Genomic DNA, 18,901 nt, shown 5'->3' with positions numbered 1-18,901 from the left:
TCATATACCATGGCAACTGTATTGTTGGAGGACTGATGTTATATAACTAAATCATGGTACTGAAGTTCGTGCACCTGAACTATGTAAAATGAGGACAAATAATAGGGGTAACTAGAGAATGTCATGGTGGGTACGTAATAGAAATCCCCAACTTGTAGAGGCATAGAAGGTTACTTGGAGAAGGTGACACACAAGCTGAGACTTGATAAATAAATAGAAATTAATCTGACAAAGGAGGAGTGTAGGGAAGATTGTTCTGGGCAGAGATTAAAGTAGGTATAAAGCTCCAAATGTAAGAAAGTGCATGGGGTGTAGGGTGGCAGCCATAGTTGTTTCAGGTTGATTGTGGGTGGTAATCCCAATACATTATTTTCAGGCTGCAGGCTGTTGTCCCTGGGAACCAGGCAGCACTGGATGTGATTGGGAATTTGGAATGCTGTTTTAGGACAGTCACCTGAAGAAGGTGTTGAAGGACCATCAACTACTGCCCTCAGACCAAGAGGCCTGCCTTTGGTGGCTAGGAAAGTCACCAGGAAAATGAAACCAAATCAAACAAAATGACCTTAGATGCTGGTCTGCATACATGACCCAGGGAACACTAATGATTCAGATGCGAATGCCCTAAGTACAGGATGGTATAAAGCAAAGAGAAAACTCCCTTTCAAAAGTCACAATTCAAAAGGCTGGTTCAAATCTTTAAATAACAGATTGTATTTCTAGTCAATACAGAGTACAGTATCTTAATCTATTTGTCTAAAATCTGAATGGCTTTAGCCCAGGCAATGCACTGAAAATCCTCTCACTTAATTTCCACCACACTCTTATGAAGTAGCTATTTTTATTCCCATTTTACAGATGAGGAAACTGAGGTTAAGTCACCATGGTGTCACAGAACTGGTCACATGTAGGACTTGTCCTAAAGCTTGTACCTTTACCTAGTATACTATCAGTATGTTTTATTTCAATACATGGAAATAAACACAGATGCCAAATTGAGTGATTATTTTGTATAAGATAAACAGACCAAGATAAATGTTAAAGAATAGGGCAAAGATATTCCATTTGTATAGAAACTCTGAGAGAGAGAATGCACAAGAACAGCAGTTTTAAGAAAAGTTTTGTACAATTGTGTGGCATCCCAGACATGAGCAATGCATTTAAGATTCTCCTAGGAAAACAAAACAATGAGATTATCTCAATTATTGAGTTAACCATGAGATTTCACCATCTACATTCTAGCTATGAGTGAGACATTTATTTGAATTAGATAAGAAGATATAATGTCATTTGAAGAAGGCCCAGTAAATTTAATAACAGAGATAAATGAAACTGACAATGATCTCACACTTTATAAATCTAAACATGGGACCAGGGTTAGACACAGGGACCCTAGCAGCTGATGAATGAGCTTGAATGCTGCTTCTTACACCATCAACTAGAGACCAGACATGATTTTTTTATGTTCCTTCTAACCAAGGGGATTAAAAAAGAGTTAATTTAATTCCCTTTAAACAAAAGCACAGGAGCAAGAAACAACCCTGAACTTTCCCTCCTCAAATAGCAGCTCTGTTGATAATTTAATCACTGAGTTGTGTAACTTGCCTATGACAAATGGTAAAACACCTACAAATGTGGAAATCTGCCAGAGCCTTCTTTCGTAGGAAGGGGAGGGAAAGCCTTATCCAGCTCACATATACTTTCTATCTCCCTGTCTTTTGCTCCCTGCCCACAACCGCTGAAACTGCTTCTGTATTAGCAGAGAATATGGGAACTGTTCTGGATCTAGCAAGGAAGCGAAGTCACTGAAACATTTAGGATTCTCTGCTTCCCTCCCCACCCTTCCCCACCCTCACTCTATACTTGTTAGCCTGTAGCCCCATACCAGGCTCCATCAAGCTGAAATGGCAGCACTATGGAGAACACCATGGAGATCCCTTAAGAAAATAAACATAGAACTACCATATGATCCTGCAGTCCCACTCCTGTGCATTTATAGAGTAAACCACAATTAAAAAAAAATACATGAATGGCAATGTTCTTTGCAGCACTATTAACAATAGCCAAGACATGGAAGCAACATAATTGTCTATTGACAGATGAGTAGATAAAGAAGATGTGATATATATACACAATGGAATGTTACTCAGCCATGAAAAAGAATGAAATAATGCCATTTGTGGCAAATGGATGGACCTAGAGATGATTATGTCAAGTGAACTAAACAAATATCATATTCTATCACTTATGTGGAATCTAAAAAAGTACAAATGAACTTATTTATACAACAGTAATAGACTCACAGACACAGAAAAACTTACGGTTATCAAAGGGACAAGAGGGGGGTAGAGATAAATTAGGTGTTTGGGATTAACATATACACACTACTATATATAAAATAATCAAGGATATACTGTATAGCACAGGGAACTCAATGTCTTAAAATAATCTGTAAGAGAAAAGAACGTGAGAAAGAAATGTGTGTGTATGTGTGTGTGAACCACTTTGCTGTACACTTGAAACTAATACAGTGTTGTAAATCAACTCAACTTCAATAGAAAAAGACAAAGAAAAGAAGTTGAAATGGCAATAAGGAATGAATATGAGGCCCTGCATGATCTGGTTTCTTCCTAATTGTCCAGCTTTATCTCATGCTTCTTTCTGCCATGCTTGCTCCAATGTATAGTTTTAGACATGGACATTTAGAATACAACTAATCTAGGCTGTTCTTCCTTTTCTTAATAACTGAATCTTTTCATTCTTTAGTCTCAGCTTAAGTTTCATTCTCTCTCAGAAGATTTCCTAGGTCATCTAAACTACATTTGGTTTCTATGTCACAGACTTCCATAGTTCCCTGTGCTTCCTAATACAAAACCTGCTTCTTCTACATTCTCTACCAGATTAGAGGGTCTGTGACAATAGGCGCAGCATCTACCTTGTCACCATGGACTCCAACACCCAGCACAATGCCTGACATAGTTATTGCCCTCAGTCAGTGTTTGCAGAGTGAACAATTGCCTTCTTCACTTTCCTTTTTGAAAAAGGTATTACAAAATATTTAAGACACACAGAAATGTGTAAAGAAAAATATCACCACCCTCAGGTATCCACTACAGCTGCAAGTTTAAATCCCTGCTTATCACCTCTTGATCACATTCTGCTCTTCAAAGGCAACTAGCAGTCTGAATTTGGTTACTATTTCCATATATTTCTTAGTACTTTCATTACACACATATGCAAACCTATAATATTATTTTGTGTGTTTTTGTAATCTATGTAAGTGTTATATGTATTCTTCTGCAACTGGCATTTTTCAAGTTCTTGTGATTCATTCACACTGTTGAATTTAGCTAGAGATTATTTATTCCACTGCTGTGTGGTATTCTATTGTATGACTACCCCAATATTCATCGGCTTTCTTGTTGGTGGGTTATTTTCTAAGTTTTATCTATACCACAATACCATGAATATCCTTACTTGCAATGTTATTCTTCTTTCAGGTAGCACTGTGGTATTTGATACACTGAATCTTTCAGTATTTACCTGTCAAAACTGACATGGAAAGCTATATGAGACAGATAATTGAACAACCCAATTTATGTTTGAGTGAAAGTGTGTATCAGTGGATTTTATGAGAAGCAGTATGGAATAGTGACGACTGATAGAGCACTGATTTGGGAGTTAAATGCGGTGGATTGCTGCACCCACTCAGCTGCTTAGCCACTATGCCACATCCAAATACAAAGCTCAGTTTTCCTTCTGTACAAGTGGAATAATGGTCTCCCAGCTGCCTACCTCACAAGGGTGTTAAAATGATCAAATGAAATAATGTTGCTGAAAAGATTTTGAAATCTGATGGATTATGCAACATTGGAACACCAACAACCAAATTTTATTACCCAAGTGTAATATCACAGAAGATTGTCATAAAATAACAAGACCACAAGAATATAAAATAATTTACCAACATCTATATTTAAATTTGTCATCACCTGTATCTTATTATCTCCTATCCATATTTCATTGGGGTGTTTTAGAGATAATACCTTACTCCTCAAGGGCAGAACAGAGAAAACCATATTGCTCTTGAGAGAAATATGTTTAGGTCCATGGGTTTCTACTGTCTATAAAATCCTACCAAGAAGATTATTGAAATGAGTCAAATTGGTTCCAGTAATGAATATATTCCTACTTCTGCTTCACTGACTATCCGAAAGCCTTTAGCTATGTGGATCACAACAAATGGTGGAAAGTTCTTAAAAAGATGGGAATATCAGACCACCTTACCTGCCTAATGAAAAACCTGTATGTGGGTCAAGAAGCAACAGTTAGAGCCAGACATGGAACAATGGACTGGTTCAAAACTGGAAAAGGAATATGACAAGGCTGTATATTGTCACCTTGTTTATTTAACTTATATGCAGAGTATATGCTAAATGCCAGGCTGGATGACTCACAAGCTGGAATCAAGATTCCTAGGAGAAATATCAATAACTTCAGATATGCAGATGATACCACCCTTATGACAGAAAGTGAAGGGGCACTAAAGAGCCTCTTGATGAAGATGAAAGAGGAGAGTGAAAAAGCTGGCTTAAAACTCAACATTCAAAAAACTAAGATCATGGTATCTGATCCCATCATTTCATGGGAAATAAATGGGCAAAAATTGGAAGTAGTGACACATTTTATCTTTTGGGGCTCCAAAATCACTGTGGATGGTGACTGAGGCCATGAAATTAAAAGATGCTTGCTCTTGGAAGGAAATCTATGACAAACCTAGACAGTGTATTGAAAAAGCAGAGATAGCACTTTGCTGACAAAGATCTGTGTAGTCAAAGCTATGGTTTTTCCAGTAGTCATGTATGGATGTGAGAGTTGGACCATAAAGAAGGCTGAGCACTAAAGAATTGATGCTTTTGAACTGTGTGCTGGAGAAGATTCTTGAGAAACCCCTGGACTGCAAGGAGATCAAACCAATCAATCCTAAAGGAAATCAACCCTGAATATTCATTGGAAGGACTGATGCTGATGCTGAAGCTCCAATACTTTGGCCACCTGATGCAAAGAGCCAACTCATTGGAAAAGACCCTGATGCTGGGAAAGACTGAAGGCAAAAGGAGAACAGGGTGGCAGAGGATGAGATGGTTAGACAAAATCACTAACTTGATGGACATGAGTTTGAGCAAACTCTGGGAGATAGTGAAGGACAGGGAAGCCTGGCATGCTGCAGTCCATTGGGTCAAAAAGAGTCGGACATGACTTGGGGACTGAACAACAAAGGAATTTATTCCAAAGGTTCTGTCTTCATGCTTAGATGTACATTAAGTTATGAAACTTAAAATGGTTATAGGAAGGGGTTTAGAGCTTGAAAGATGGGTTCAAATCTTCCTCTACTTCCCTCTCTGTACTGAGGGTAAAAAGATAATCATGTAGGACAATTGTTGGGAGGATTAAATGAGCTCATGTATATAAAGCAGCATCCCCTTCAGGGTGTGGCTAAAAATTAGCCTTAGTTGAAATTTCCCAACAGGTGAGGCAAGGTTGTTAGGCTTTTGTTCTTAAATTGTGATCTCAGTTGTCTCAGTCTAACTCCTCTTCACTTTTAAATTTAATTTTATTTATTTACATTACAAATTTATGTCTCACAGTTTTGGAAGCTGGGAAGTCCATGATCAAGATGCTGACTGAGTTGGTTCCTGGTGAGGGACCTCTTCCTGGCTTGTGCATGAACACTTTCTTACTCTAATGCCCAGGTTTGGAGAGGGAGATCTCATCTCTCTTATTTTTTATGCTTATTTGTTTATTTTTTGGCCATGCTGCATGGTATATAGGATCTTAATTCCTTGACCAGAAATGGAACCTGTGCCCCTTGCACAGGGATCAAACCCATGCCCTCTGAAGTGGAAGCACAGAGTCTTAACCACTGGACTGCCAGGGAAGTCCTTCTCTTCACTTTTTTAAAAAGTGTTGGTCTAGCCATTCTGTCAGGACCTTCAGCTATCATATGTCTAACTGTCACTTCTGAATATATGACCGAGGCAGCTATGACATGTTCAGTGCACAAAGAGTGTTGCCACCACTACAAAATTTTATAGGCGCCAAGGGCTTCTGACCTGAACTCTTGACTTCTGATCTGGAAACTGAGAAAGAGCAGCCTGGTTAATTTGTCTGATTCATTAGCAAGAAATCAGAGAGAGGTTTTCAAATAAAATCCAATTCCAGCCATGCCATCTTGGTCTCATGTAAATGCTGGAAATAGATAAGGTTAAAACACAGTGTCACAGCTCTAGGTTTCTGCAGAATTTTTGCTCTCCATATTCTCCTGTATTAGAATTCTGTTTTATCTTACAGTGATAATAAGTCAAAGAATAGATTTATTCTGTGCATTTGCACACTGATAACTGGGTTCCTGGGAATTAGTTTGCTTTGCAAAGTACATGTTTTCCTCTATAAACATATCTCCTATAAAGGTTTCTCCATGACTAGGAAGGAAGTGAAAGAGCTAGGAAGAGGGACAACAGAACAATGTCCCTTCTGTTCTAGTAATATGGGGAGGATTCCTGGAGGACATATGCCTGGAAAAGATGGGTAGAAATGAACAGGTGGAATTTTACTGTCATAGATTTCTTTGTTGCACTACATACTCTTGTTTACTCAAAGAAGTTTATTAAGGTCCCGATACCAGGCAACACACCCGAGTAGCTTGGGAGCTAGACTCCTGTGTTTAAATCCCAGTTCTGCCACTACAACTTGTATGACCTTGGGCAAGTTATCTAATCTCTCTGTATCTCAATGCCCTCACCTGGAAAACAGGGATAATAATAGTGCCTGTCTCATAGAGTTGTTGTTGGGGTTAAGTAAATTAATTATTGATATCTCTCTATCTCTATGTCTTTTAAGTGTGGCTAGGCCATTGTAGTGATAGTTGCTCAGTTGTGTCCAACTCTTTGCAACACCATGGACTGGAGCCCACCAGGCTCCTCTGTCCATGGAATTCTCCAGGCAACAATACTGGAGTTGGCTGCCATTTCCTTCTCCAAGGCCATTGTAAGAGTTCAATAAATATTAGCTATAATTATTACTCTCACCTAGGGTCTGTAATTGGTATTAAAAAATAGAAGTTCTGTGAATCTTAAATACAGAGACTTTCTGATAGGTTAAGAGGCTTAAAGCAAAACAAAAACACTGAGGTTATAATCTTCTCAGTCATGACAAATAGTTCAAACTTGGGAGGCTGATGCCTAGAACTGATTTAGGAGGCAGACACCAAACTATGTTTAATGGTAAAGAAAATAAATGCTATTATGTATCTGCTAAATAAGCCATCCTTTCAAAATGGAAAACATCACAGTCATTTCAGTTTGCCATTGAGCTTGGCCAATGCCATTGGAGTAGCACAAATGGAACGTAATATAAAAGTATACACATAATGTACTGTTCTAAATTCAGAGCTCAATTCTCTAACATGGCTATTCTCTGAAATTTTCAGAGAGATGATGCATAGAATAAGGTGGCTATTAAGCTAAAAATGAACAACAGTAAAACAGAGAAGGGACTGCAAGGCCTGATGGAGTTGAAGAGAAACCATTAAATATCTAGGTAGTAGAAATGGAGGTGGACTATAAGAAATTGTGTTTGCCTTCTTACTTTATGGGAATGCTAAACCTACTGCAGTTTGGAGTTCACAGATAAAAATCTTTAAAGAAACTAAAAAACAAATAAGATGTCCATAGATGGAATGTTTACATGTTTGTTCAATAACCCATTGTTCAGCAATATTCCTAAGAAAATGACTTTTGTGTAACCTAAATTCCTTACCCTGTAGCCAACATCTGCCTAAAAGATGCTGCTGAAACTATAGAAAAAGCCCACATAGCTAGAATTCCTGGGGAATGGGTTGGTTTTATTGTTGTGTTAGTTGCTCTGCTTAGTTTGGACTAAAAAGAAAATTTATTTCAAGCTTTCTGTTCACAGACTTTTTGGGAGTCAGGGGGAAGGCTTAGAGATACAGTAGAGAGAATCTTCTGTACTTTTGTATAATTTTAATCCTCTTTGAATAATTCAGGACTCTCCAGGGCCTCAGGGCTCATCAGGAGGAAGGTGATTATGACTGGGCAGGACAGAAATGTAGAAAGTTTAGAAGACCTGCCCCCTCAGTCTTGGAAGTAGTGCTTTTATGGGAGATGGAGGGGTAGAAAGACATTCAATATCAAAGTCTTTGCTTATTATCTCAGGGTGGAAAAAAAAAAAGCAATTCTATCCTCCTACACTGTTGTTGGGAATGTAAATTGGTATAGTCACTGTGGAAAACAGTATGGAGGATCCTCAGAAAACTAAAAATAGAGTTACCATATGATCCAGCAATCTCACTTCTGGGCATATATCCAGACAAAACTCTAATTTAAAAAGACACATGCACCTCACTGGTCATAGTAGCACTATTCACAATAGTCAAGACATGGAAACAACCCAAATGTGCACTGGCAGATGAATGTATAAAAAATACGTGGCACCTACTCAGCCATAAAAAGAATGAAATGCCATTTGCAGCAACATGGATGGACCTAGAAATTATCACACTAAGTAAAGTCAGTCAGAAATACAACTATCATATGATATCACCTATATGTGTAATCTGAAATATGACACAAATGAACCTATCTACAAAACAGAAACAGACTCACAGAGAGAAGAGACTGGTGGTTGCCAAGGTGAAGGGGGGTTGAGGAAGGGATGGAGCAGGAGGCTGGGGTTAGCAGATATAAGGTATGAAATATGGAATGGATAAACGACAAGGTCCTACTGTATAGCACAGAGAATCATATTCAGTATCTTGTGATAAACCATAATGGAAAAGAATATAAAAAACGAATACATGAATGTGTGTGTGTATATATATATGTGTGTATATATATATATATCTACACAAAATATATATTGGAGTAGGAAATGGAAACCCACCCTAGTTTTCTTGCCTGAAGAATCCCATGGACAGAGGAGCCTGGCAGGCTATGGTCCATGGGATCGCAAAGAGTTGGACACAACCAAAGTGATTAGCATATATATATATATAAAAAACTGAGTCGCTTTCTTCTACAGCAGAAATTAACACAACATTGTAAGTCAATTATACTTCAAAAAGGCAGTTATAAATTTGAGGATTATGATAGTAGTTCTAGTTCTAAGTTTTAAAAAACAACTTTAGTGAAATATAATTTACATACTATAAAACTCATCTATTTAAAATGTACAACTTAGTGATTTGTAACATATTCACAGAATTGTGCAACCATTACTCTGGAAAGAAATCTATTAATATTAGCAGCCACTCCCCATCCCTGTGCCAACCTCAGGCAACCACTAATCTACTTTCTATGTCCATCGATTTGCCTTTTCTGGAGGGTTCGCACAAATAGAATCATACAACATGTGGTCTTCAGTGATCTGCCTTTTTCACTTAGCATAATGTTTTCAAGTTTCACTGATGTTATAGGATGTGTCAGTACTTCATTTTTCTAACTGATGTATGATATGACTTTATAGTCTGCCCTCCATATCTTTGGGTTCTATATGCACAGATTTAATCAACTGTAGATACAAAATATTCTAAAAAAAAATTCAGAGACTTCCAAAAAGCAAAGTTTGCGACATGCTGGCAACTATTTACATAGCATATATGTTTTATTTACAACTATTTACATAGCACTTATACTATATTTTGGGCTTCCCTGGTGGCTCAGTCAGCGCTAAAGAATCCACCTCCCAATATAGGAGATGTAGGTTCGATCCTTGGGTTGGGAAAATCCCCTGGAGAAGGAAATAGCAACTTATTCCAGTATTCTTGCCAGGGAAATCCCATGGACAGAGAAGCCTGGCAGGCTACTGTACACGGGGTCACAAAAGAGTTGGACATGACTTAGTGACTGAACAATATACTGTATTAGGTATTATAAGTTATCTACAGATGATTTGAAGTATATAGGAGAATGTGTGTAGGTTATATGAAAATACTATATGATTTCATATAAGGGAGTTGTGCACCCCAGAATTTTGGTATCTGCTGGGGTTCTTGGAACCAATCTCCCATGGATACTGAGGGACAAGTGTACATGGATAGAATATATTTTATTTATCCATTCATCAGCTGATGAACATTTAGATTATTTCCACTCTTTGGCTGTTAAGAATACTGTTTCTATGCCATCTTGAGAAAGAAAAATAGAGCTAAAGGAATCAACCTTCCTGACTTCAGGCTATACTACAAAGTTATAGTCATCCAGACAGTATTATACTGGCACAAAAACAGAAATATAGATCAATGAAACAAATAGAAAGCTCAGAGATAAGCCCATACATCTATGGGCATATTATCTTTGATAGAGGAGGCGAGAATATACAGTGGAGAAAAGACAGCCTCTTCAATAAGTGGTGCTGAGAAAACTGAGCAGCTATGTGTAGAAGAATGAAACTAGAACATATCCTTATACCGAACACAAAAATAAACTCAAAATGGTTTAAAGATTTAAGTGTAAGGCCAGAAATTGTAAAGCTCTTAGAGGAAAACACAGGCAGAACAATCCCTGATATAAACCACAGCAAGATCCTCTATAACCCACCTCCTAGAGTAATGGAAATAAAAGACAAAAATAAACAAATGTGACCTAATTAAACTTAAAAGCTTTTGTACAGCAAAGGAAACTATAAATAGAGTGAAAAGACAACCCTCAGAATAGGAGAAAATAATAGTAAATGAAACAAATGACAAAGGATTGAATTCCAAAATATATAAGCAGCTCATGCAGCTCAATACCAGAAAAACAAACAATCCAGTCAAAAAGTGGGCAGACCTAAACAGATATTTCTCCAAAGAAGACATACACAAAGCTAATAAACACCTGAAAAGATGTTCAACATCACTCATTATTAGAGAAATGCAAATCAAAACTACAATGATACCACCTCTTACCAGTCAGAAGGGCCATCATCAAAAAATCTACAAACAATAAAAGCTGCAAAGGGTATGGAGGAAAGGGAACCCTCTTGCATTGTTGGTGGGAATGTAAATTGATACAGCCACTATGGAGAACAGTACGGATATTCCTTAAAAAACTAGGGATACTACCTATTCCTATTCAAACTACCGTATGATCCAACAAACTCACTACTGGGCATGGAGCCTGAAGGAACCAAAATTGAAAAAGACACATGTATCCCAGTGTTCATTACAGCACTATTTACAACAGCTAGGACATGGAAGCAACCTAGATGTCCACTGAAAGAAGAATGGATAAAGAAGTTATGGCACATATATACAATGGAATATTACTCAGCCATAAACGGGAACATGTTTGAGTCAGTTCTAATGAGGTAGATAAACCTAGAGCCTATTATACAGAGTGATGTAAGTCAGAAGGAGAAAAACAAACATCATATATTAATGCATATATATTGAATCTGGAAAGAAGGTACTGATGAACTTATGTGCAGGGCAGCAGTGGAGACACAGACATAGGGAACAGACTTGCGGACACAGTGGGGGAAGGAGAGGGTGGGACAGATAGAGAGGGTAGCATTGAAACTTATACATTACCACATGTAAAATAGATAGCCAGTGGGAAGTTGCTGTGTAACACGGCGGCTCAACCCTGTGCTCTGTGACAACTTAGAGGTGTGGGATGGTTGGCAGGTTAGGAGGGAAGTTCAAGAGGGAGGGCAGATATGGATACCTAAGCTTGATTCATGCTGATGTATGGCAGAAACCAACACAATATTGTAAAGCAATTATCCTCCAATTAAAAATAGATTAAAAAATAATGCTTCTATGAACACCTGCATACAAGGTTTATTTTATTTTACTTTTTTGGCCATGCCACATGGCATGTGGGATCTTAATTCCCTGACCAGGGATGAAACTCATGACTCCTGCAGTGGATGTGCAGAGTCTTAACCACTGGACCACTGGGAAAGTCCCTGTGTATAAGTTTTTATGTGACATATAATTTCATTTCTCTCCATTAGAGTTGAATTGCTTAGTCACATGATAGCTCCACGTTTACCAACTTAAGGAAGTGCCAAACTGTATTCCAAAGTGGCTCACCATTTTATATCCCCACCAGCAATGTACATTTCAATCTTCACATCTTTGCCCAACATATGTTATTTATTTATTTATTTTTTTATGGCCATCCTTATGAGTACGAAGTAGCATCTCATTGAGGTTTTGATTTTCTAGTTCCTAATGACTAATGATATTAAGCATTACTTCATGCTTTTGGCCATCTGTATATCTTCTTTGGAGAAATATCTATTAAAATCCTTTGTCCACTTGCGTGATCTTCCCTGGTTCCTCAGTGGTTAACACTCTGCCTGCTAACGCAGGGGATATGAATTTGAACCCTGCATCTGGAAAACTCCCTGGAGAAGGAAATGGCAACCCACTTTCATATTCTTGCCTGGAAAATCCCATGGACAGAGGAGCTTGGCGGGCTATAGCCCATGGGGTAACAAAGAGTTGGACACAAGTGAGTGACTAACACTTTCCACTTTTGTCCACTTTAAAACTGGGCTATTTGTTTTTTAATTGTTGAGTTGTAAAAGTTCTTTATAACCTGGATACAAGTTCCTTGTTAGATGGATATGATTTGCAAATAATTTCTTCTATTCTGAGGGCTGGTTTTCTGGTTTCTTAATAGGGTCTTTTGAGGCATCACCATTTTAGATTCCTCTAGACGCCATATGTAAAAAACTGTTCCTTATTCTAATGTCACAAGGATTTGCACTTACGTTTTCTTCTGAGAGTTTTATAGTTTCAGCACTTACATTCAAGTCTGTGATCTATTTTGAATTAATTTTGTGTATAATGTAAAGGAGAGGTGTGACTTCATTCTTTTGTATGTAACACTCCAGTTTTTCTATCATCATTTGTTGAAAAGACTAGGAAATGGAAACCCACTCCAGTATTCTTGGCTAGGAAATCCCATGAACAGAGGAGCCTTGCAGGCTACAATCCATGAGGTCGCAAGAGTTGGATGTGACTTAGCGACTAAACAAAATTCTTTCCTCATTAGTTCATATACAGTTGATCCTTGAACAATGGTGGGGGGGTGGGGACTAGGGGTACAGTCGAAAATCCTTATAAACTTCACAGCAGATTCAACCAACCACAGATTGAATATTGATATAAAAAACTGATTTTATGGATTTTTTTTCCCTCTCTAGTATATTTGTTTGACATCGGATCAAACAGTTTTCACACATTTGCCCACTTTTTTCATTCATTAACAATGTGCTGAATGTGTATTAGGCAGCAGTGGGTACAGAGTGAAGAATGTGACAGTGGGTGGATTCAGCCTGAGACTAGTTCCTCTCTTGGTCTCCAGACAAGGAGAAGGGATGAGGACATTATGTGCTTGTTTCAATAGATTCTTGTATCTTCTGTCCTCTTCCCCTCCAATATACTACTATTTCTTAATAAGTCGCGGTCTTCAAATATATTGTTATTCCCCTTTTTCTGAAATAGTTTTCCCCTTTCTCCTCTCCTGGTTAATAACTCATTCTCACTTCAGTTCTCAACTGAACCATCACTTTGTCAGGGAAAATACCCTGATTCCCTCAGGTCAACTCCTCCTGTCAACACGTGTATGGGGGTCCTCTACTTCCACTGGGTAGTATGCTGTATGGTGGTTTAGTTGCTAAGTCGTGCCTGACTCTTGCGACCCCATGGACTGTAGCCTCTCAGGCTCCTCTGTCCATGAGATTCTCCAGGCAAGAATACTTGGGTTGGTTGCCATTTCCTTTTCCAGGGGATCTTCCTGACCCAGGGGTTGAACCTGGGTCTCTTGCATTGTAGGCAGATTCTTTACCAACTGAGCTATGAGGGAAGCCCCCAGTATGCTCTATAATGGTAGGAAATAATTATTTGGGTAATCAGTGGCTTACTGTACATCTCTTCTGCTGTTGTGATAGATCCTATGGGATGGGTATCGTGTCTATCTTTTCATGCACACTATTTCATAGCACTTGAGAGAGAAAATTCCAGAATCAACAGACAGACCTGGTGAGAATTCCAGCTACAGTTAACAGCTTTGACTTTCTTTTTTCCCATCTATGAAATAGAGATAATAATGGTACTTGCTTCTTAGGGCTCTTTTGAGAATTAAAGAATAGTAGTAGCATGTAAAATGCCCAGGTTGGTGCTTGGCATATGGCAGTTAGTTGGTTAAAATCTACTGAATGAATGAAGGCATCAGCCCTATGGGGCACCTGCTATGCCCAGTGGACTTGTGTAGGAATGTGAACTTCCCATGGCAGCTGGGCAGAGAAGGCTGAGTGACTGAGTGGCTCAATGACTCCTTAATAACATTCTGGAATCACAGGCATTCCCCCGGCACCCTGGGTGTAGGTCAAATCTCTCTGTTAAGTGGGGGATGATGACTTTCTGAGGCATTATCTGTAAAGCCATTGAAAACAATTAGCCCAGCCTAGGTACCCTTTCTAGCTCCTTGACTCAACATCTAGGCAAATTACACAGCCTTATTGAGCCTCAGTTACCACCTCTGTAAAACAAAATTATGCATCATATCTTCATTGTGAGTTTGGTGAGCAGATTTGGTGAGACAGAGTACACAATGCACTTAGCTCAGTGCCTGACACATCCCACAGGCTCAGAGAGCTTGAGTTCCTTCCAGTTGTTAGTGTTGGACAGGCTCTGGTTTCTTGTTATGAGAGATTTAAATCCCCAAGTATTAGTTTCATTAAACCCTTGACAATCTTCCAAGGAGAATGGGAAACAAAGGGCATATAAAACACCCATTTAGTGCTAGTTTATTGTAAGCCGCAGTTAATCGGATTGCCAAATTTTCCATTCATTCCCAAGAAGTCATAATTAGGAAAACAAACACTGTGTGTGTGTGTGTGTGTGTGTGTTATTTGGTGGTGGTTAAAATTCAGCCAACTTTTTGGTCTCAGTTTATAGAACATGAAACAAGCCAATCGCTTAAGTATGTCCATTGTTCCAAATTAAGGTAAAAAGTCAGTTTGCATTCACATTATTCCTGATCTTCAGGGAAATTTCTTTTGCTTTAGGTCTTCCATGGTCATTTTTCCTTCTATCTTTGAAGAAAGCTGAGAGTTTTGTCCCTCTTTTCCTCCCTCCTTTCCCTCCCCCTCCCTCTGTTCTTTTCTTTCTTTCCCCTTCCTTTTTTCCTCTGTCCCCGCTACCTTTCTTCTCTCTCTTCCTCCAAAGTGATAGCTTGGCATCTCTGTGTCAAATGGGGATAATTAAAATAATAATGACTTCACAGGATTATTGGGAGAATGAAATGAGGCATGTTGGTTCTTAATGCAGGGCTTAGCATATAGTAAGCCTTTCTACATGTTGGTCAAGATTATCACTGTTTGAAAAAAAGCAGGCTGCCTATATTATTCCTTTCCTCTTGATTCTTCTGTTTTGTCTTTTCAAACTCCAAGTCTTGGGAACAATTTGCCTGTATTTCTTTCCCTAGTTCTTTCCACTGAGGCCTGCTAGTGGTTCTCAGTAGCAGGAGAGCAGCAGAGCTGTTAATAAAATATTTCTGTATGAGACACCTTAGGAGACAGAGGATGAGATGGTTGGATGGCATCACCAACTCGATGGACATGAGTTTGAGCAAGCTCTGGGAGCTGGTGATGGACAGGGAAGCCTGGCGGGCTATAGTCCATGGGGTTGCAAAGAGTCAGACACGACCGAAAGGCTGAACTGAACTGAACACCCTAGGAGCCTTGCATTGGGTCAGCATGTCACATGAGAATTGGTTCCTGGCTGGATATGCTCACAGCATGGTTAGTGTCTGCGTAGGTCCTGGCTGCCACTGTCATGTTCGAGCTGTCCCAAGGGTGCTGGGGCTATACAGCAGACAGGCAAAGGCAGCCTCAGAACCAAGACCTGTTTCCATAGGAACAGGTCAATACCACCCAGGGTCAATTGTGAGTGCCTGCAGCCTTGTGCACCATATTAAGTAGCATCAATGGATTGCTGAATTTCAATATTTTAAATTAATGCACAGAGAGGGGCCAAATTCAATTCTTCATTGTCTGACTGTCAGTTGTTTAGCCTGTTGGAGATGTTTCTCTCTGGTCCTCAGGACTGGGGCCATAAGAAAAGTAGGAAAGATGCCGGTGTTCTCCTCTGATTCTTCCTCTGCACTTTACCAGGGGGAATAGTGGTCCCTAACTTCAGAGAGCATCTGAATCACCATGTTAAAGGCAGATTCCCAAGATTCCACCCACAAGACTCACACTCAGTAAGTCTTGGGGCAAGACCAGAAACTGCATCTTAAGAAGCAACCCAGGTTTGCCACTTTTGAAATCCTTTCCTTATCTGTGGTCTGTTTCACCTCCCTCAACCAGTGCGGTGGCTATCGGAAGGCAGGACTTTGTCTAGGCTGTTTACTACTATATTCTTGTGGGTTGCCTTTCAGGAAAAGAGTGAAATGCAATCCAGCATCTCCCAAACTTCAACTGACACACAAATCACCTGCCAGCTTATGAAAAGGCAGATTCTCATTGGTTCAGTCTGGAGTAGGGTCCAAGAACATGCATTTCAACTCTCCTTGGCAATGATGCAAGGTCACCACTCTGAGTAGGTAGGGAGGCATCTTTCAGATTATAAACCGGGGTCAGACCCCCTGGATTTGAATCCTGCTTCTACCTCTTGCTAGTGGGGAAGCCCTGGGATGTTCTCTTCTCCTATAACGTAGAGCCAGTAACAGCAACTTTCTCACAGGGTCCTTTTGGGGCACTTAGGAAGTAACACGGTGGAAGCATTTAGCCCCATATATGGTGAGTATTCAGTTAATATCAACTGTTATTATCACTGTCATGAAAAGTACCAGGAAGTTAAAGCTCAGTCACAATTTAAGAAATGGCATTGTGGTCAACACACAAAGTTCAGCTTCAGATTGCATGGATTTACATCCTGGCTCCACCACTTATTAATTGTATGTTCTTGGGCAAGCTTCGTCACCTCTCCATGCCACCGTTTCCTTATCTGTAAAATGGGGAAAATAGTGGCAGCTACTTCCTATGGTTGTTGGGAAGATCAGATAAGATGATGCATCCAAACTCCTTACTGTGGTAACAGGCATCCAGGAGCCCCTTTTACTGCTATTATTATTACTAATCAGCTGTAGCTGAAGAAATTTGGGGTGAGGTTGTAACCTACTAGGACCTCTGGCTTGTCTGATCTACATCCTTGCCTAGTCTTAAGATGTCAACGGAGCTACCACCCTTCAGCTATTACTTTAGATTAATCACAGTTGTATTTATTACGTGTGCTCCTTTGAGAGTTATTTAACATCTGTGTACCTCACTTTCTTGATCTGTAGATAGGAAAAATAATAGCAGCTGACTCACAGCATTATTATATGCATATAAGCAGAGAATAATTAGAAGAGAATTTGGCACATAGTAAGTGCCAGCAAATTTGGAAAACTCAGCAGTGGCCACAGGACTGGAAAAGGTCAGTTTTCATTTCAATCCCAAAGAAACGCAATGCCAAAGAATGTTCAAATTACTGTACAATTACACTCATTTCACATGCTAGCAAGATTATGCTCAAAATCCTTCAAGCTAGGCTTCATCAGTACATGAACCGAGAACTTCCAGATGTACAAGCTGGATTTAGAAAAGGCAGAAGAATCAGAGTTCAAATTGCCAACATCCACTGGATTATAGAAAAAGGAAGGGAATTCCAAAAAAAATACATCTACTTCTGCTTCATTATGCTAAAGCCTTTGACTGTGTGGATCACAACAAACTGGAAAATTTTTAAAAAGATAAAAATACTAGACCACCTTACCTGCCTCCTGAGAAACCTGTATGCAGGACAAGAAGCAACAGTTAGAACCAGACATGGAACAATGGACTGGTTCAAAATTGAGAAAGGAGTATGTCAAGGCTGTATATTGTAACTCTGCTTATTTAACTTATATGCAGGGTACATCAGGCAAAATGCCATGATGGATGACTTACAAGCTGGGGAGTCAAGATTTCCCAGAGAAATATCAACTATCTTTGATACGCCAGTTTAATGGCAGAAAGCAAAGAGGAATTAAAGTGCCTCTTGATGAAGGTGGAAGAGAAGAGTGAAAAGCTGGCTGAAAACTCAACATTCAAAAAATGAAGATCATGGCATCTGGTCCCATCACTTCATGGCAAATAGATGGGGAAAAAGTAGAAAGAGTGACAGATTTCATTTTCTTGGGCTCCAGAATCACTGCAGATGGTGACTGCAGCCATGAAATTAAAAGATGCTTGCTCCTTGGAAGAAAAGCTATGACAAACCTAGATAGCGTATTAAAAAGCAGAGACATCACTTTGCCGACAAAGGTCCCTCTAGTCAAAGCTATGGTTTTTCCAGTAGTCATGTATGGATGTGACCGTTGGACTATAAAGAAGGCTGAGCATCGAAGAACTGATGCTTTCAAACTCTGGTGCTGGAGGAGACTCTTGAAGAGTCCCTTGGACAACAAGGAGATCAAACCAGGCAATCCTGAAGGAAATCAACCCTGAATATTCACTGGCAGGACTGAAGCTGAAGCTCCAATACTTTGGTCACCTGAAGCGAAGAGCCAACTCATTAGAAAAGACCCTGATTCTGGAAAAGAATGAGGGCAAGAGGAGAACGGAGCAACAGATGTTGCGATGGTTGAATAGCATCACCAACTCAATGGACAGGAGTTTGAGCAAATATGGGAGATAGTGAAGGAGAGGGAAGCCTGGAGCGCTGCAGTTCAAGGGGTCACAAGAGAGTCAGACATGACTTAGCAACTGCATAACAAAAAGAATAATAGCAATTATTATCATTGTTAGATTATCATTACATTATAATAGTGTATGAAGTAGATGTTAGCTATGATGATAATTA

The sequence above is a fragment of the Cervus canadensis genome, chromosome 4 (assembly GCF_019320065.1).
Source record: "Cervus canadensis isolate Bull #8, Minnesota chromosome 4, ASM1932006v1, whole genome shotgun sequence".
Classification (NCBI taxonomy): domain Eukaryota; kingdom Metazoa; phylum Chordata; class Mammalia; order Artiodactyla; family Cervidae; genus Cervus; species Cervus canadensis.
Note: the sequence above shows the minus strand (reverse complement) of the source record.